The sequence below is a fragment of the Rhinolophus sinicus genome, chromosome 7, assembly GCF_057876585.1.
Source record: "Rhinolophus sinicus isolate RSI-liver-muscle chromosome 7, RSI-T2T, whole genome shotgun sequence".
NCBI lineage: Eukaryota > Metazoa > Chordata > Mammalia > Chiroptera > Rhinolophidae > Rhinolophus > Rhinolophus sinicus.
The window spans coordinates 4,482,925-4,502,264 of record NC_142507.1 but is presented as its reverse complement, the minus strand read 5'-3'; positions in this window follow the sequence as shown (position 1 = coordinate 4,502,264).

The following is a 19,340-nucleotide window of genomic DNA, read 5'->3' as shown; positions in this document are numbered from 1 at the left end:
ACACTCAATGGGACCTCCCATTTCCAGCTACAGACCCTCTGCCTGTGGTCGGACATGGAGTCCACAGATATGTATTACATAACTGTTTGTGAGGAGATGGTTGCCTGTGATGGGTAATGAGGTCACACTGTCCACCCTGTTCTAGGTTATTCTACTACAAGCCATGAGGGATGGGAAAAGATACAACATTAAATAAGCAGGGAGCTTTATAAAAAAAACAACACACTTCATTTCAGCAATTCCGAAAAGCAGGAGTAACTGGGAGCAGTGGACAGGTGGGATGACCAAAAGCGGTGCAGATTAAGCTAAGCTAATGTATACACAGCACTTTGCATTGTCTCCCTTCAACATAATAAAAAGAATACTTTCACCTTGAAAATGTATCTTAATAAAGTCTTTGGGGAGAAAGATTTGTTACCCATAGAATTTTTGTACAGACCTTAATGTTTTTGCCTTAACTGGCAACCAAAAATGTTTATATTAACCAATTGTATCTTTTTCTGGGGTAGGAATATATTATTTCTAGGTGCCTCCCAGCTCTGTTGGATCCCTCTGTAGGCTTAGACTAGCTCTTTTTTCAGAAAACCCGTTTATGTACTCAGAAAAAGGACACCTTCATAGCGTGCCTCGGGCCTAGGTGAAGGGACTGAGACCTAGTAGGGTTTTCCTGGCCAGTAAAATGGTCAGAAACATCGCAGGCAGCTGGATGAGGTGCCACGTATGTCCTGGGTGGGGGGAGAGCATCACCTCAAAGGATGAGATCACAAGCTTCCGAGTCCCCCCTCCCACGTTATTTTTAAGGAACGTGATATTCTTAAGGAATGTTATTCACTCCATTTTTATGTGACTTTTTAAGCACAGCATATTTACACCTCGCTAAAATCTCTTCATAGCAAATACCTAATCAGTGTTTAAAATGCCGGTGATCTCACACTGTGTGTGTGTGTGTGTGTGTGTGTGTGCGCGCGCGCGCGCGTGCTTTTCAGTCAGGATCTTAATGGTCCATAGTGGGAGTCAGCAAACTTTCTGTAGAGTGGAAGGTAGTAAACATGTGGGCCATGAGGTCTCCATCACAACAACTCAACTGTGGTACCAGGAAAGAGCCACAGGCAACATGCACACGGCTCACCTGGCTGGGTTCTGATAAGCCTTACAAGATTAGGCTGCGGGCGCAGCTGGCTGACCCCTGATCTCTAAGTTCACTCCATCCATCTCCCTTCTTGTCCTTGTAGTACATACATTGAAGAATCATGTGCCTTCTTAACATCAGTGAATTGTGTACTTTCCAGAATTAAGACTGGAGTAACAACAAGAGTCAGTACTTCGGTGGCACCGTTTTAACAGAGAAGGATAAAAACCTTGCCATCTTGGCTCTGATTAAACAATAAGACCTTCATAAGAATTCCGGTAAATACCACGTCCCAGTATCCGAGGTGCCCCCCACCCTGGTTCCTAAATAAGGGAGCTAGAGAACACCTCTAATTCAGAAACACGTTCGGAGCCGAATAAGAGACTTTCACTTGATAAAAATACATACCTCTCTAATTACGCCCTTTCATTGCCCGCTTATCCTATGTTAAAAGGTCCTTCAATTTGACATCAGGTTTCCACCTTTACTGAGCACCGACACTGACTTTCCAGAGCCTTTAGAAGTAAACTATTTGGGTGCCTTTCATTAACATCTACATTCATTAAGGTGTCAGTAAACGACGCTTGTCAGTCACCTTGGACACAGCTTGAAAACGCTAAGCTTGTGAGTCACGAGCCAACGTCACTGACCTGAACGACATTTTCCATCAAGCCTCTGATTAAATCAATTCCCAAGACTACAAGACCATCAAACTGAACTGGGAGTCTGGTCATTGCAAACACGCTGCTTCCCCACCTCAAGCCCCACTGAGGACAATCTGGTGGCCTTTGGGTTGCTCAGTCCCTTGCAATAGTCGGCTCTCATTCGTACACGTCAAGTGAACTCAGTACCAAGCACAATTCTTCACAGTCAAAATTTCTATTTAAAACACAATTTCAACATTGATCTAAAATAGTTCCACGAGTTTTTCCTTATTATTAAGACAAATGAATCAGCACAGATGGTCTGATTGTAAAGGATTTACAAAGCGTTTTGGTGCTCTTCCTGTCTCCTGAGATACTGTCCCATCAGGAGGCAAAGATACTGACAGGACAGACGGCCCTCAGAGAAGAAGGCGGGCTTTCGCCCACCCCGGGGTCGCTATGTGGGCATCTCGTCGTCCTCGGCCTGCTGCAGGCTACATTGCAGCGCCGTTTGAACGAAACTACCCTCCTAGTGGCCAAATCTCACTCTGCAGCACTTGTCACGCTGTATGCAGCCCTCCTCTCCACCCCGCAAGCGCTGGCACCCTCAGGGCTTTGCTGGGACCTTTCCCAGTGGTCTTTCTCTCATCTTCGTACTCAGTCCCAAATGATCAAGTGACTGAAAGCTCGGTGACTTTCATCACTCCCTTCAGAGCTAACAAATACTTGTTTCAAAGACAACACGCATTATTGTTTGATGCACAAAGGATTTTCAGTCACTGTTGGGGTCACCACTTTTTCCTTCCTCTTGGATGACCAGCAGGGTCTTTCGAGGTACATTCCATTGTGGAGTGCCACCAGGAGCCGGGGTTGTGTAGCCAAGTCACCCTTAGAAGAATTACAGCCTTGACTTTTCTGAAGCTACTTAATGCACGCCAGCCATGCCAACACTATTTGATGAGCTGGTGTCTGCTGACTCTATCGTATCATATCAACATTAGATATCTGTTAATTAGACAGACTAATAGAATCTTCGAACTGAAGGAACATGAGAAGCAACTACTGGACACGTTTATCCAGCCCCTGCTTGAATCGTTCCATAAAAAGTCCTTTACCTCGAGTAGCAGGTTGTAGGAGCCTCAGACCTTTCTATTCTCTAAACTGAGTCAAGTTGAAATCTGCTTATTCCAACTCTTGATGCCACAGAGATTCACGACCTTCCACTTAACGGTCTGTGGAGCAGGGGAAATTGGAAGGGTGGGCTCACTGTATTTGAGGAGTGTTTAGGGCCTTAAAATGTGTTCATTCCTAGTAAACAGTATCCTGCGTTTTCATTTCTGTAAGAATAATATCAGAAACCATACTGTTCACCCTTTTCCGGTTTAATGTTTCACTCTTCATTTTAAGGCTAAGAATCAAATATTTAATATGGAAAGTTAATGCCCAAAAGAGAGATGTTAAAGTAAAGCATCCAGAAATATTTCTTGTAAAGTAGAATATTAATTTGCTGGCACTGGTACATAACACTTAATGTAAGATTAAACTTGCTTCTCCAAGCTAAGATTAAGTTTGCAGCTTGATATACAAATTTAAATGTTGCTTAATCCTAGACTTTCAAGAATTTCATAATTGATTTCTTAATGCAGTATAATTTTAACATATAAATTTAATGATTTGACTCCCTTTAGGAAATGTTTTACAAGAAAGATGAGAGTTATTTTTTCCTTTAATTGCATTTTCGATGATATTCTAAAAGATGTGAGAAATATTTCTTTTTTATTAAATTCTTACAGAACTTCAGATCCCTCAGGCCTAAGCCATTCCTCTCCTTTAAGCAGCAAGGCAGATTTATAATTATGGCTGCTTTGTTAGTTTTTTATACTTGTTTTGAAAAAGATTATGAGTACAGTCCTAGCACATTTATGTCACTAAGATTGAAGTGTGGGACTATTGTCCTCATTAGGTAGCAAATTCAGGTCCTAAAAATTATTCAATGCTCGTTAGCATTTTTTTCTCGACGTTTGAACTTTAAAAATATGAGTCAAGAAATTCCATAAAAAGAGTTACCAAGACACATTTTGTAAAGTTCACTGCATGCTGTTAGAAAGTTACCACATCCTTCATGGTTGTTTCCACAAAATCCAAGGATATAAAAGAGCTGAGAATCCTAGCACATTTTGCCTGGGTAGGGGATGAATTTCACTGCCATTTTCAGCCATTTATGGACATGAGAGAAAAAGGAGATGTTTTTACTCTTTAAGCATTTATCCCTCATTGACATCATGCCAATTTGTTGTAACTTTTATGTTTAACGTAAGCAATTTCTTTATCGTATCATTGTGACTCTAATCCAGACCTCAGAACGGCCGTTTTTGGTAAACTAAGCAAAAATGATGCAGACGCAATTTTTTTTGCAAGCAAAAAAATGAATAAATTTGCATCAGCTGGTTTGCCATCATCATAAAAGTCCATTTTTGGCAAATATAAAGGAAGTGACTTGAGAAATCAGATTTGAGAATTTTTCCAATATATCACACAGTCATTAATGTCCTGCTTTTAAATATTAAGCACCTTTTTTTCTTTATATTCCCACCTTTATTAACATAGTTCATTGTTGGAGATGATTAATGAGGCAATTGCAAAACCTGGCATTTTGTGTATCCTAAGAAAGAGACTGTCAGTTTTATGTTTTTAGCCACATGTACACACCGAAAGCAAAACTTAATCAGGCCAATAAAGAAAACGCCACTGAAACTAAAGATTGATACACTATGAAATGGAGCCCCATCATAATAATTTAAGTATGTTTAAAGGATTTTCACTGTGGGATTAATCATTAGAATGTGGTATATATTTGAAGACTACTATTTTAGTTTCAGAGCTGAAAGCTTTCCAGTGCTTCTAAAAAGTAAAGTTATAACTCATTTATGTGGCTCTCTCACTCATGGACACTGGAAAAGGGACTCACAGAAGTCTCGTGAGGCACCATATATTGACAAGGGATTCCTCAGGCAGAAGTTTGCATGATTTGCAGATGTGAGTTAAAAAGGTTTGAGACTAAACTGCGGAATTTCATATGAGCTTGACTTATTTGAGCAGGTGAATTTGTTGAATAATTGAAGAATGTTTTCCTTTAATGTGTCCAGACCAATTGGGAGTTACTTTTTTCTTGGCTGAATTCTTGTAACCAGATCTAGCCATGGTTTAGATATAAATACAAAGCTAAGGATCCACTTTATCCTCAAGCTAACCTAAAGTGAATTTTAATTCTCCTTTATTTGCCAAAAAGAATCTCAGTATAAAATTTTTTGTTTTAATGGTCACCATGTAAATTTACTGCTTGATTGTGACTACCTTACTTCCAGGAACACTTTCTGCATAGTGTACTTCTCTCTGCCTTAAGTTTGGCCATTTTGCCCTGACTATGACCTTTCTTATTTAAGCCTAACTGGCTAACAAATGCAGAGCGAACCTCAAAAGAGGAGCATTGTTTTCACTTGTAAATAACCTTCTTCAGGGATTTTCAATTTGGGCTCTGGGATCCTAGGGGTTCTTTGAAGAGGCCTCCCTGGGTTTGGGGTTTGCTGGGCAGAGTAGGTGGGGCCCTGGGGCTTTGGCCAAGCCTCTGCAGCTTCCCTTTTATCTTGTTCTGCTTTCAGGGCCAGAGCTTTAACCACTGACTTGATTTAAAAACATTCATGGATGATAATAGTAATAGTAGTAGCGTTTGTTTATAGAGTGCTTATCATGCGCCGGACCCTGCTTTAAATATTTTCTAACATTAATCCATTAATCCTCAAAAAGAAAACAACCCTATAAGATCAAGCATTTTTATCACCCCTATTTTACAAATCGGAAACCGAGATTTAAGGAGATTAAGTAACTTGCCCAAGGGGCCACAGCTCTAAGTGACAGACTTTAGACTCATATCTGGGACTCCATTCCCGGCTCCGTTTAAGTCAGGAGTAGCAAATCCACGTCAGTGAACCGCCATCCGGTTCTCCCATCCATGAGGCTGACAGAGGGCATGGCTAACACCACCACTGCTCACTGACTGCCAGCCCCATGAGCTGCTGTGGGCGTCACCCCTAACCCATTGGTGTTGGCATTCAGGATGAGACCCATTCACTTGATGAGACATCTGTGACCTCACACTTCTCATCAGGAAGTCTCCCCACATCTAAAAGTGATGCCACTTGCTTGCTTGGATACTGGTAGTAGAAAAACACCAAATTATCATAGACCCTAGATGTAATGTTTCGTAATGAAGCTGTTCTATGAACAAAAATCCCTCATTGTCACCAACTTCTAATAGAGGGTTTTTGTTTCCGTATTTACATATTTGTAATTTGTGTGCATTTGTAAGTGGACTATTATAAACCCTAGTCCTCATAATCAGCACAGTTAGGATTGTTAAGCTTCCTCTGCGTGCCTGCTAGTCGTGTATGCGCTGAGACCTAACAGTTTAGACGTGGGGTGCAGGTGGAGAAGAACGGCGAGCACCTGTGTCTGGGGTAAGTTTGCCAGTCTCCACATTGTAGAGCAGATCAACTAGTGGTTTGAATAACCCTCACTGTTTCCACCACCAGTATGCCCGGCCCAGGAATGTCAAAGCCACGTCTGAAAAGGGAACACACATACCCAAACCCCAGCTGATTTTTCAACGGCTTTTGCCAGGAGGTGACCAGTCGTTCCTGGGCTCTGCTCATTCTTACCTGGGAAAGCTGGCTGCGGTGAGTTTTTCCAGTTAGGTGCGAGACTTTTTACATGACTCACAGTAGTTCCTGCTTAAGCCACAGCAAAGGGGCCCAAGACTGTATTTAGGAACTTGCCATGAAACTGTCAGTTCCCGTCAGTTTCCAATACAGTATATATGGAGGTTTAGCAGCAAGTAATTTATCATTTTCAATACATGAAAAAAATCCTATCCTCTTGTTGTTGCAAATGCTATTGAAATCTCGGTTTCCTTAAATGGATGGACATCCTTTTGTGAAATTATTTAACATTGAGCATACACAGTAGTGCGCAGTGTTAAAATGATCTTCGTATGACCAGTATCATGGAACCCGTTACATTCTTGTTCATAAAAATGTTTGACTATGCCTTAAAATGTTCTCTACATGAATAAAAAGTTTCTTCCTAAAAGCTATTTCTGATGCATTCTTTCCAATTATTTGTAAAATTAGAAATTGCTGGGCATCACCAAGGGGGATGCATCATGGCGACTGTGTCCAGTGACACCTGGGCAGGGCTACTGAGGAGGGAGTTCTGTGAAGAGAGTTTAAAGAAGCACCTCTTGCTCGTGAGGGTGTTGGAAAGTTGCCTCTTTTCTCCTGGTTTTGCTTTTGTCAGATGAGAGAATAGAAGAGCCAATGTTGAGTTGTCCTCTTCCTAGCTGATCAGGGTTTTCCAAAAAAGACAGCCAAAGCTACTGATTCAATTACATGAAAGTTTTAAGTGAGTTTAGTAACACAGGTGAAGTGAGAGAGAAAAGCCAACTGAAGAACTTTGTGAGTCTAAGGTAAAAATTCCCAGAACTGTAGAAAGGAACATTATAACTATGACTGGAGATGATACCAGGGTTATATAATAGTGATGGGTAGCAGTTTAGTTTTGGTAGAAAAGGTTTTGTTATATGTGTTTATTCCAAAAGCTTGTTCCTCTCAACATTTCTAAGTCACTTTATTAAAGCATCTAAGCCTAAACATTAAAACTTAAAGTTTTGGTTATTTGAAAAAAACAAACACGCCACTGCCATTACCTGATGCTACAACATACTAACTGCATGAAAAATATTCCACAGAAATAAAAAGGTCTTCTCAATGTTACCTTACAAACATATATATCATGACAAGTATCATGAGCTAGAAATGAAACGTAATTCTTTTTCCCCTTAATGATTTAGTGGAATGGTTCTGATCCAGGCTTAACAGGAATACTGAAAATGATGCCACTTTAACACCTGAGATTAAAATACTATAAAATCAAAATATCCCCATCTTGTGGATTAATAGAAGGCCATCACATTTTTGGAAACAAAAATTTCTACATAAATAAGAATCATAGATGAAGTTCTTCCTTAATAACCTACTGTTAAAATTTAAAAAAAAAAAACAACAAAAAAAAAACCTTTTAATAAAATTTCTGGCCCATTACTTACTGGATAACTGTCATCAGTATAGTGCTATGATAATAGCACTTGCCATCAAAATGCCATTTATATGGCAAATAAACATACAAAAATAATTCAATGAAACCAGTTTTCAAATATAAATTAAAACATTCTAAAAAATGGATGATTTTTTTTTTTTTTTAATTGTAATAGTCTAACTTGGCCAGCGTGAGATGAACTGAGACTAAGGGACTATTTGGAAGAGGCTGTCTGGAAAGCAGTTTGGTAATATGTTTCAAGAGTCATTAAAAATGTTCATGGCCTCCAAATGCACTCCTAGGAAACTGCCCCACAGCAGAGATGATTTTTATACAAGAATGTGTTTCAAAGTGTTATTTATAAGAGGAAAATAAGAAATCACTTAATTTCCAATAATGTGGGGAAATTAATTATGGTAGATCTCATTATATTAGGTACCCATTAATAATATTTTGAAAGATGATAATATATTTCTTTTCTAAATATTAAGAAAAAAGACACAAACTATAATATGCTCCCAATTTTGTATAAAAGGTAAATACACCAAAATATTAACTTCTAGGATAATTGATTACTTTTTGTCCTTTACTGTATTTTCCAAATTTTCTCCACTAAGCAGTTTTTTTTTTAATCAGAAGATTATATGATAAAAATTGAGAACCAAAGCATTTAGAAAACATATTTCCATTTCATGATTTATGGAAATGGTGCTATTTGGGTGACTAGTTAGTTGGTTTCTTCTCCTTTGCTCTATTTCATTTTCTAAACAGATATAGCTTTATTTTTTTCCTGATTTGAAGAGTAATAATGCAGTCAGTTTGAAAAATATTTGAAAATATATGAAACTATGAGTAAATAAAAGAGACATGAAAAATTACCCACAATTCCACTGCCCAGAGACAGTCATTAACATTTATTGTATATTCCAAACAGTGTTCCTGCATAGATGTCTAGGGCTGGTTTACAGGGTATACACTGATGAATAACCATATCTATCTGTTACGTACAATGGGCAACTGTGTGGATGGTTTGGTGTCCATGCCCACTGGTGGCAAAATATATTGACTATCACTCTTTTCCGATCTATCAATCGATTGCTCAATTGGTTGGTCTATTTTTATATTTTTAAAAATGTGATCAGATGATATGTTGTTTTATAATCTACCCTTTTTTTCATTTAACAATATAGTAACATCTTTTTATGTTAATAAATGTGGGTCTACATCACTTTAACAACTGCGTTATATTTATGTGTTTTGACCTTCTCTAGTTCAAAATTATTAAAATAGCCATCTGTTTTGCTTTCCAGTTAGGCTTACCTCGAGCTCAGCAGTCAACAAACTTTTTCTGTAAAGGGTCAGATAGTAAATATTTTTGGCTTTCTGGGCCATCTGGTCCCTATGACAACTACTCAACTCTGCCCTTGCAATGGGAAAGCAGCCATGGGTGTGGCTATGTTCCACTAAAATTTTATTTATGCACATTGAAATTTGACTTCATAAAATGTTCACGTGTCATGAAAAAATTTTTTCCACCATTAAAAAATGTAAAACCATTCTCCCTCTTAGCTTGCCAGTCACATGAAAACAGGTGGCGAGCCCGACTTGGGCCGCAGCCAGCTGACTTCTCTAGCTGAACGCTTCCCTTCAGAGCTTTCCTCTCCTGCTGTGAAGTGTATCACTGTCTCCCCTAAGTTTCCCTCAGTAAGACGCTAACCTTTTTGGAAAATGTTCTTTTGATGGTACAAGGATCCCAAAGGAATAAAACAAAATCATACTTCTGACCTAGCTTTGCTGTTTCCATCACACGTTTTCAATCTTAAGTCCTAAAACTGTCAAGTTCAGAGGTAGGATGAACATCTTTGGTTCTATTTTAGAATCACAACTATTTCACTTTTCCAGAAACTGAACACGTTCACTGAATGCACTGGTATATTTTATAAATTCCGTTTCTTTCTTTCCTTGTGAAATCTTCCCATTGCTTTGTACTGAGACAAAACTGACTTGATATTGCAGAAGGAGACCTTGTCTTCTGGAAGCCATAGTCCCAAGCCTCATTATATACACTTCTTTTTTGTAGTTTGTAGTGTTTACGAATTGCTGTTTTTTCTTAATTGACTACCACCAAGGAACACTGAGTGTTACCAGTGACCATTTATTTAGAAATGTTTTGTTTGCCATCACTCTCCCAAGGGCCTAATACACATTATCTCATTTAATCATCATAGAAACCTTGTGTGGTAGGCCTTTAGGTCAATTTCACAGATTAAAAATCTATGGGTCAGAAAGGTAAGTAACCTGCTAGCCCCGAAGTGCAGGATCAGAATTTAAACCTAGATTTGTGAGCCTCCAAAGACCACAAATGCTCCTGAGCAGTGCTAGCCTGCATCCTGTAATTTATTTGCCACCCGAAGAACTGTAATTTTTGTTATTAAAGAAAAACCTTGTTAGATTATTTTGATGTAATTGCAAAGGCCTGTCTCTACAGGTCCATATTCCACCCAAAAACAAATCACAAATTGGCTGGCAGCATGGTCTGAGGCTCAGAATGAACTCAGCCCAACAATTACATTCAAAAAGCCCCATAATGGATAAAGGTATGTTTTTCTGTGATACAATCCCACATGCAAAACATTTTTAACACTGTTTTATTTATCTATTATCTAACCTTTTTGCTCTATAGGTTTTTATATGTCAATATATAGGCCATTTTTTTAACATGGTCAAACGAATCATTTTTATTTTTTTTATGGCTTCTGCCTTTGGTGCCTTGTAGAGAAAGATCTTTCCCAATCCAAAATTATTTTGAAAGTCATCTGTTTTCCTTTCTTATTTCTCTGAAAAGGAAACCAATCTCCAAGCCAACTGTAAGATTGCCTGGCCATTTATTGGGGAGAAATCCATGCCAGAGAACCCAAGTTCAGTATGCTTTAGCCTTGATTTCAGTCCCAACAAGTTAGGTAACAATTTTACTGTCACATTCTCTTCTCCATGACAAGTCTGGATATCTGAAGTTAACGTTCAAATTGAACTTCACTTTGCAACAGACGCAGTTCCCTTTGAAAATGCTTCATGCTTCTAATTGTAGAGAAGCCGTGAAGTGTGGAACAGCATTCCCATTCCCAGAGATTAATCTCGGATTACTGTCTAAATAATTAGCTCACATCTTAAATGATTTTTTAAATGGTCTCGTTAATTTCCCATGAGACAGAAAAAAATTTTTTTTGATGGAGCTAATTTTTTTTATTAGTTTCAGGTGTATGAACCAACGCAGTGATTAGACATTTATATACCTCACAAAGTGATAACCCCAATAAATCTATTACCCATCTGACACTACATAGTTATTACAACATTGACTTTATTCCCTATGCTCTACTATATATCCCTGTGACTATTTTTTAAATTATTGTTGACATTCATTTGATGTTAGTTTCAGGTGTACAGTATAGTTAGACATTTATATAGTTTATGAAGTGATCCCCTCAATAAGTCTCGTATCCATCTGACACTATATAGTTTTTACAATATAATTGACTATATTCCCCACACTGTACTTTACATCCCTGTGACTGTTTTGTAACTACCAATTTGTACTTCTTATCCCCTTCACCTTTCTCACCCACTCCCCAGCCCCCTCCCATCTAATTTGTTCTCTGTGTCTATGAGTTATGAGAGAGAAAATTTAATTCAGACCTTGCCTGTTGTGTAGCTTCCTGTGCACTTGTGACAATACAAACCTAGGTTGCTTCGTAGAGGAAGTGGCTAAAATTTCAATCTCTCCAAAAGATCCATTGAGTTCTTTATCTGTTCTTATAATTGAGATTTATGCACCACCAAATGACTTCTACGGTTTGTAGCTTGGAGTTGGCCATTAGCAACTCACAGCATCTTTTTCTTTCTTTCTACATTTTTTGATTCCACAGAGGTGCTCTAATTCTACAGCCTTCCTCTTCTGAAATACTACTGAGTAGCGTGTGAATTTAATTTCACATATTAAAATGTTGAAATTCTCATTATGTGTTTTTCTGATTAGAAACACAAAGCCATCAGATTGCAAAGGTAAGTAAGAAAAAAGCAGTATACAAAACTGACAGAGATTATGAACTTTGTGCAAAAGAAAAAAATACACAGTCACAGAAAAAAAACAAAAACCCTGGAAAAATGTTTGCAGTGGTTATTCCTGAGTAGTGGGATTAAGGGTGATTTTCAGTTTCTTTATGCTTTTTGTTATTTTCAAAATTTTGACGTGAGTATACATTACTTTTACATTAGAAAACAATTATTTGGAAAAGAAAATACAGACCTATTCCCTTTTACTAAAACATTATTTGATAGATTAATATATATTATTTGATATAATTACAATAACTTTATTTCTGAGTAAAAAGACAAAAATAAAAACACAGAAAAATATAAAAACTGATTATCAAGCCATTGACTTATTCTATAGTATTGTAGAGAACAGGAGATGAAGAAAACCCCAGAACACAGGAACAGAAAGGTGATTGACAGATGGTAGGACGAGGTTCTGAGGATTGTGTCACATCCTTTTTCTTTATTTTTTTAATGGGAATATTTCTTAGCATGAGAGAAAATTCTTAAAAACCAAAAGATTTCTGTATTTATTATTTAGAAGATTGAGTTAACTCTTTGATTACAAGCACTTGTGGTTATAATTTTACCATTTCGAGGAAACTTATTTATTGAGTTAGCATGGAAAAAAGTGCCCTGAAAGAGTCTCAAATGAAGCCAGTAAAGACTTAAGTAAACTTTAAAAAAAAAAAAAAAAATCAACATTATGTTTCACTTTGTAATCTTGGTGATGGTTGTATAGGTATTTTCACTTTGTAAGCATTCATCAAACTCTGTACTTGAAATTTGTGTATTTTTCTGTATGTATTTCACTTAAATTTAAACTGTTTTACTTGGAAAAAAACTCACCCCATCTCTGTTTCTTTCTGCAATGCATTAAGACAACTGCTATGTTTGGTTCCCCAGAACATTTCCTCCATATCCCCCAACTAGGGATCTGGCCAATCATAGCAGCGGATATCTTGGGCTCAGTGATTGGCGGGTATGCTTCTCAAGCAGGGCCAATCAGTGCCCTTCCTTGGGACCCTCTGCAGGTTATGGGGAAGGACTCCAGGTGGTCATTCATGGTGGAGTTGGTGTTGGTGAGTTAATCCCAGTATATAATTTAGAAATACAGCCTGCTACAGTATGTGTGGGTTGTGGGTATGATCAGGACAGCTGATCTGGCTGCCTCCATGAGAGTCTACCCGCCTCTAACTTGGAGCAAAACTAGCTGGTTTTAAAGTATGGAGACAGGACTGGTGTATTTTAATATTTCCCTGGATTCTTCTCCACCTCCTTTTTTTGTATTTGGCTAGTTACACATTTAACCAGAGAGTCAGGAAGTTATTCCTCCCTATCTCAATCCCTCCTCTGAGCACTCTGTGGGGTAGGAAGGAAAGCTGATAGCCTTTCATATCCTCAAGTTACCATGCTTATTTTCTTGGTTAAAATGCCAGGTTCTTTCACCTGAGGGTAACGAAAATGTTCTCCATAACCCCTCTTGTTTTACGGGACCCATGTGAGAGAATGAGTCTTACAAAGAAAAAAGAGCAAGATTAAAAAAAAACAAGAAAAAAAGTAGTCCCTACCGCTCCAATGTCAAGCACTCAAACAAAATACTATTATCTATATGTCATTTGTGTTTGTAGAATCACTTGCTTTAGGCAGAATGGAATTAAGTAACAGGTCTGAGCCAATTCTGAAGCCTTAGTCCCTCCAACCCAGCCTTTACCCTTTTCTGAAGCTCTGCTTTCTAACCTTTCAATCCTCTGCTTAATGTACTACTGATCCTCAACCCGGGGCTGGTTTATGAAAGGGGCCCCCTGGGCAGGGCTGCTGGGCCGTTCCTCGCTCTACCTGTGGGGCTGGAAACAGACTAATCCACCTACGGTATGTCATTCTTTTGTGCTTTTCTGAATGTAAAAAATATATCAAACAGCACATTACTGACTCAGTTCTGATTCCCTAGCCAAAGGGAAGAAACAAAGGAGTCAGGAAAAAAGATAATAGATACAGTGCTATGTGTGTCTAATTTTATTTATCTCAATTGTATTTAATATTATTTTTTCCTATACATAAGCTTCCTATCTGATCTTGGAAAAAGTATTCATAAATGTCTTAGGCTTTATTCAGATTTATCCTGCTGTGGTAGCTTGAATAAATAAAAGTGCGGAATGTTTTGTTGATATATTGTGCATTTGCTAGTTCCAGGGAGAAGTACTTTACATCATGTCTATTAATAAATGTTTTATGTAAATATTTAAACACCAAAATACCTGATACATATATGTAAAAGCATATTCAAAATTTGAAATTACTTAAAAATTAAGAATTGTGTTGATTCATATATATGTCTCCAAGCATTAAACATTTAATTCTATAACTAAAATATGAGTGACTTCATTTCTGGCTTTTCTATACTCTATCTTTCTAATATCTGCACATCTAACACTCCATGGATGGGGTCCAAATAATTCAGTGTACGTGTAAATGCATTTCCCCCCAAATCATTAGGAATGAATGCCATGAATAATTTCAAAGGGCATCAGAAATTATTCAGTCCACATAAACTTTAAAGCTTCTAAATATAAAAAGCCATCATAAAAAATAAAAAGACAAACAAAAATTGCAAATTATAGCAGATAAAAATTTACCCTTCTTTGTGTATAAAGAATTCTTATAAAACAGGCAAGGAAATCTAAATAGACTAATAGAAAAATGGGTATGGGCCATAAACTGACAATTCACAAAAGAAGAAACACCAATGGCCAATAAACGCGTGAAAAAGATCCAACTAAATTAGTGATTACAGCATTGCCACATAACAACAAAGGGATGCCTATTTTCACATAAAGTCAACAAAATCAGGATTTTTTTTTACTAACCTATGGTATGAAGGATGCTGGGAAACCAGCACTCTCTTATGCTGTCATTACATGTAAAATGCTGGAAACTTTCGGGAAGGCAATTGACCACACGCCTCAAATGCATACCTTTGGCCAAGGAATGCGGCATCTAGGAATCTCTTCTGAATAATGAGATTAATTCAAGGATGTATGTACAGATACTGATCACAGCATTGTACACAACTGTAAAAAATAAAAACCTCAATGTCCACTAATCACAGATAAAGAAAACCAAGGCTGGGTAGTTCAGCAAATTTTCCAAACTCAAACTCACAGCAAACACAGTGCAAGACTGAATTCAAACCCAGGCCTGTGCCTCCAGCGCCCCTCGCTACGCCCCTTCAAGCCAGTGACTTTTCCCTGGTCTTTCCTGGTACTTTCTTAACGCGCCTCTCAGAGTCTGGAATTCCTAGTTTGTTTCTGTTTTCTTCTGAGCTCAGTATTGTTAGGCAGTGGCTTTCAGTCCTCCCGGTGGTCCAGCCTCAGTGCTCTGTGCTCCAAGTGAGACTCTTGGGGTGGGGCAGGGGGACGCGGAGCGGGGTAACACCGCTGAAGGACAGAGCCTGGGCGCCCTCCATCATGTTGGATTCGGCGCCCTCTGCAGCACTGTGAGCAGCCTCTGCCTCCCTGGACCGCTCAGCAGAGCCCCAGGGTGGGCAGACTGGCAGGACCAAACCGTGAGCCGGGGCTGTGTCACCCGGACGGCGTTCCTCAGCATCACGCACTACCCTCAGGTTTAGTCGGGCACCTTCTCCTCCAGGACACAGTGCGTCCGTCCCCCGCCCTGCCGCCCTCGTCTCTGTTGTAGCAACAACAAACGGTATTTTCTCACTGCTCTCCTGCAGCTCCTTTGCCAGCCCGCAGACGCAGCTGCCCACGGACAGACAGCGTGCGGGGAAAGTCACGTGGTTGCCGACACGCACTGTCCTTAGCCGACACGCGCTACGTCCTTGGCCGGCACGCGCTACGTCCTTGGCCGGCACGCACTACGTCCTTGGCCGACACGCGCTACGTCCTTGGCCGGCACACACTATGTCCTTGGCCGACACGCACTACGTCCTTGGCCGGCACGCACTACGTCCTTGGCCGGCACGCACTACGTCCTTGGCCGGCACGCACTGACACGCACTACGTCCTTGGCCGGCACGCACTATGTCCTTGGCCGACACGCACTATGTCCTTGGCCGACACGCACTACGTCCTTGGCCGGCACGCACTACGTCCTTGGCCGGCACGCACTGACACGCACTACGTCCTTGGCCGGCACGCACTACGTCCTTGGCCAACACGCACTACGTCCTTGGCCGACACGCACTACGTCCTTGGCCGGCGCGCACTATGTCCTTGGCCGACACGCACTACGTCCTTGGCCGGCACGCACTACGTCCTTGGCCGGCACGCACTGACACGCACTACGTCCTTGGCCGGCACGCACTACGTCCTTGGCCGACACGCACTACGTCCTTGGCCGACACGCACTACGTCCTTGGCCGGCACGCGCTACGTCCTTGGCCGACACGCGCTACGTCCTTGGCCGACACGCGCTACGTCCTTGGCCGACACGCGCTACGTCCTTAGCCGACACGCACTACGTCCTTGGCCGACACGCGCTACGTCCTTGGCCGGCACGCGCTATGTCCTTGGCCGACACGCACTACGTCCTTGGCCGGCACGCACTACGTCCTTGGCCGGCACGCACTGACACGCACTACGTCCTTGGCCGGCACGCACTACGTCCTTGGCCAACACGCACTACGTCCTTGGCCGACACGCACTACGTCCTTGGCCGGCACGCGCTACGTCCTTGGCCGACACGCGCTACGTCCTTGGCCGACACGCGCTACGTCCTTGGCCGACACGCGCTACGTCCTTGGCCGACACGCGCTACGTCCTTGGCCGACACGCGCTACGTCCTTGGCCGACACGCACTACGTCCTTGGCCGACACGCACTACGTCCTTGGCCGACACGCACTACGTCCTTGGCCGGCACGCACTGACACGCACTACGTCCTTGGCCGGCACGCACTACGTCCTTGGCCGACACGCACTACGTCCTTGGCCGACACGCACTACGTCCTTGGCCGGCACGCACTACGTCCTTGGCCGGCACGCACTACGTCCTTGGCCGGCACGCACTACGTCCTTGGCCGACACGCACTACGTCCTTGGCCGGCACGCACTACGTCCTTGGCCGACACGCACTACGTCCTTGGCCGGCACGCACTACGTCCTTGGCCGACACGCACTACGTCCTTGGCCGACACGCGCTACGTCCTTGGCCGACACGCGCTACGTCCTTGGCCGACACGCGCTACGTCCTTGGCCGACACGCACTACGTCCTTGGCCAACACGCACCATGTCCTTGGCCGACACGCGGCGTCTGGACTGAACACGCACAGGCTTTCTCTCTCTCGTCATTGTTCCCTAAACGATGCAGTATAACAACTGTTAATATTTACAGAGCACTTACGTGGTATGAGGTATTATAAGTAATCTAGAGATGACGTGAAGTAGACGGGAGGATGTGCGTGGGTGACACGCAAATACTCCCCCCCTTCACATAAGGGACTGAGCATCGGGGACGTTGGGGTGCACAGGGGCCCTGGCATCATCCCCCTCGGATACCGCGGGGGGACTGTACATCCTTTCATGTCACCATAGCACACGTAACATCTACCATGAGTTGACCTGCCGAGAAACTCTTTTTTAAATCAAATTTTCATTTCTTAAAAAAAGCTTTTATTTTTTTTAAGTGTGTTTCTCCAGGACCCATCAGCTCCAAGGCAAACAGTTGCGTCAATCTAGTCGTGGAGGGCGCAGCTCACAGTGGCCCATGTGGGGACTGAGCCTGCCACCTTGTTGTAAAGAGCACGGCGCTCTAACCAACTGCGCTAACCAGGGCCCCTCCCTCCCCCCAGAAAGTCTTTCTTTTTAAGCTACGTTTTTACTGAGCCCCAACCCAGTGTCACGCAGAATTCTAGGTGGAGGAGGGCATACAAGAAGCTCCGCAAGGTTCTTCTCACTCTCAGGTGATGGGAAGAGTAACAGCGCGAGATTCAGTTAGTAGATCAAGCACGGCCAAGCCTGCAGTGAACCACGCTCATGGTTCTCTCTCTACGGAGGGAGCCACGTGGAGGAAGAGGAATGGAACGGGGGTGAAGCCCCAATGTCGGCTCTCTGCCCAGCCTCAGGCTTGCGGGGACCCAGCCCGGAAAGCTGGAGACGTTTCCTCGGCGTGTGCGCACATCTCCCCAGCTTGTTACTGTAGGCAAGTCACTGACGTGTGTGGTCTGATGCTTGTCAGCCGCGTTTACGCTGTTTCTATAGGACTTGTGTCTGTGGGCGGAGTGACTCCAGCCCTGGAGCCAATGACGCTGCTGCTGCCTTGAGACTTTTTCTCACGACATTGAAATAAGTGCGAGTCACGTCGTTGTCCTCCATACGCTGTCCTCAGATGCTGCTCTGCTCGGAGGTGCCCTGCCTTTCACACCCGACTCTCTCCAGACGGAATGAGGAAGGAGGAGCCAGAGGCTCTAGGGAAAGAAGGGGCAGGGGCAGAGGAATCTGGTCCTGGAGGAGGAAGGCGGGGGCGAGGCTGCACGCACAGGGATGCGAACCGGGCCCGGGAGCCGCTTCATGCTTTCCTCCTGTCTGTCTTCTATGGGGCCGCCTTCTGTTTACAAGGGAGGCGCCCACGATGGGAGCGCGCGCATGCACGTGTCCACGAAATATTACGCAATGCAATAAATAATGCATGTCAAGTGCCTGCTTCAGTGCTTGGTGCATGATAGGTCCTTATCATTATTATTATTAACTTAGATTGAAAGTAATACTTTTTCTTTTCCTTTCACATCTATCCTCCCCCCCCCCCCAAACTGTTTAGTTATCCGCCTGGCAAACTCCCACTCTGGAGACCATGCAAAATATGCTGCTTCCTCTGGGAAGCCCTTTCCACCCCTTCCATCCCTCACACCAACTACACGACACGAATCACGCCTCTCCGTGATGTGGCCACTTGTGTTGCGTTACGCTGTGTGTTACGCTGTGTCGCGTTACGCTGGGATGTGTGATGCTCTGGTTTTGCATTGCGATGTTGAGTTGCGTGTCAGCATTCCCCCTCAGTGTGAGCTCCGGAGATGCCAGGGCCTAGGTTTTATACCTGTTCGCCTCTTCAGGGCAAGCCCAGCACCTGGCGCTTAGGAAATGTGTGTTAAATGAATACTGAATAAACTGAGTCACTAAAAGGGCAAGTCTGCACGCTGCATGCCTTCATGTGCGAATGCCATCCATCAACATAGTATATGACCGGCTATTGTCACGTGCCCAGGTTTCCCACAGCTGCCTCTTTTGTATTGTCTTTCAGAGGTGTCACTGTCTTCCTTACTGCAAACGAATTTTTAGCAAGCTTCCTTACGTACAATATCTTAAGCGG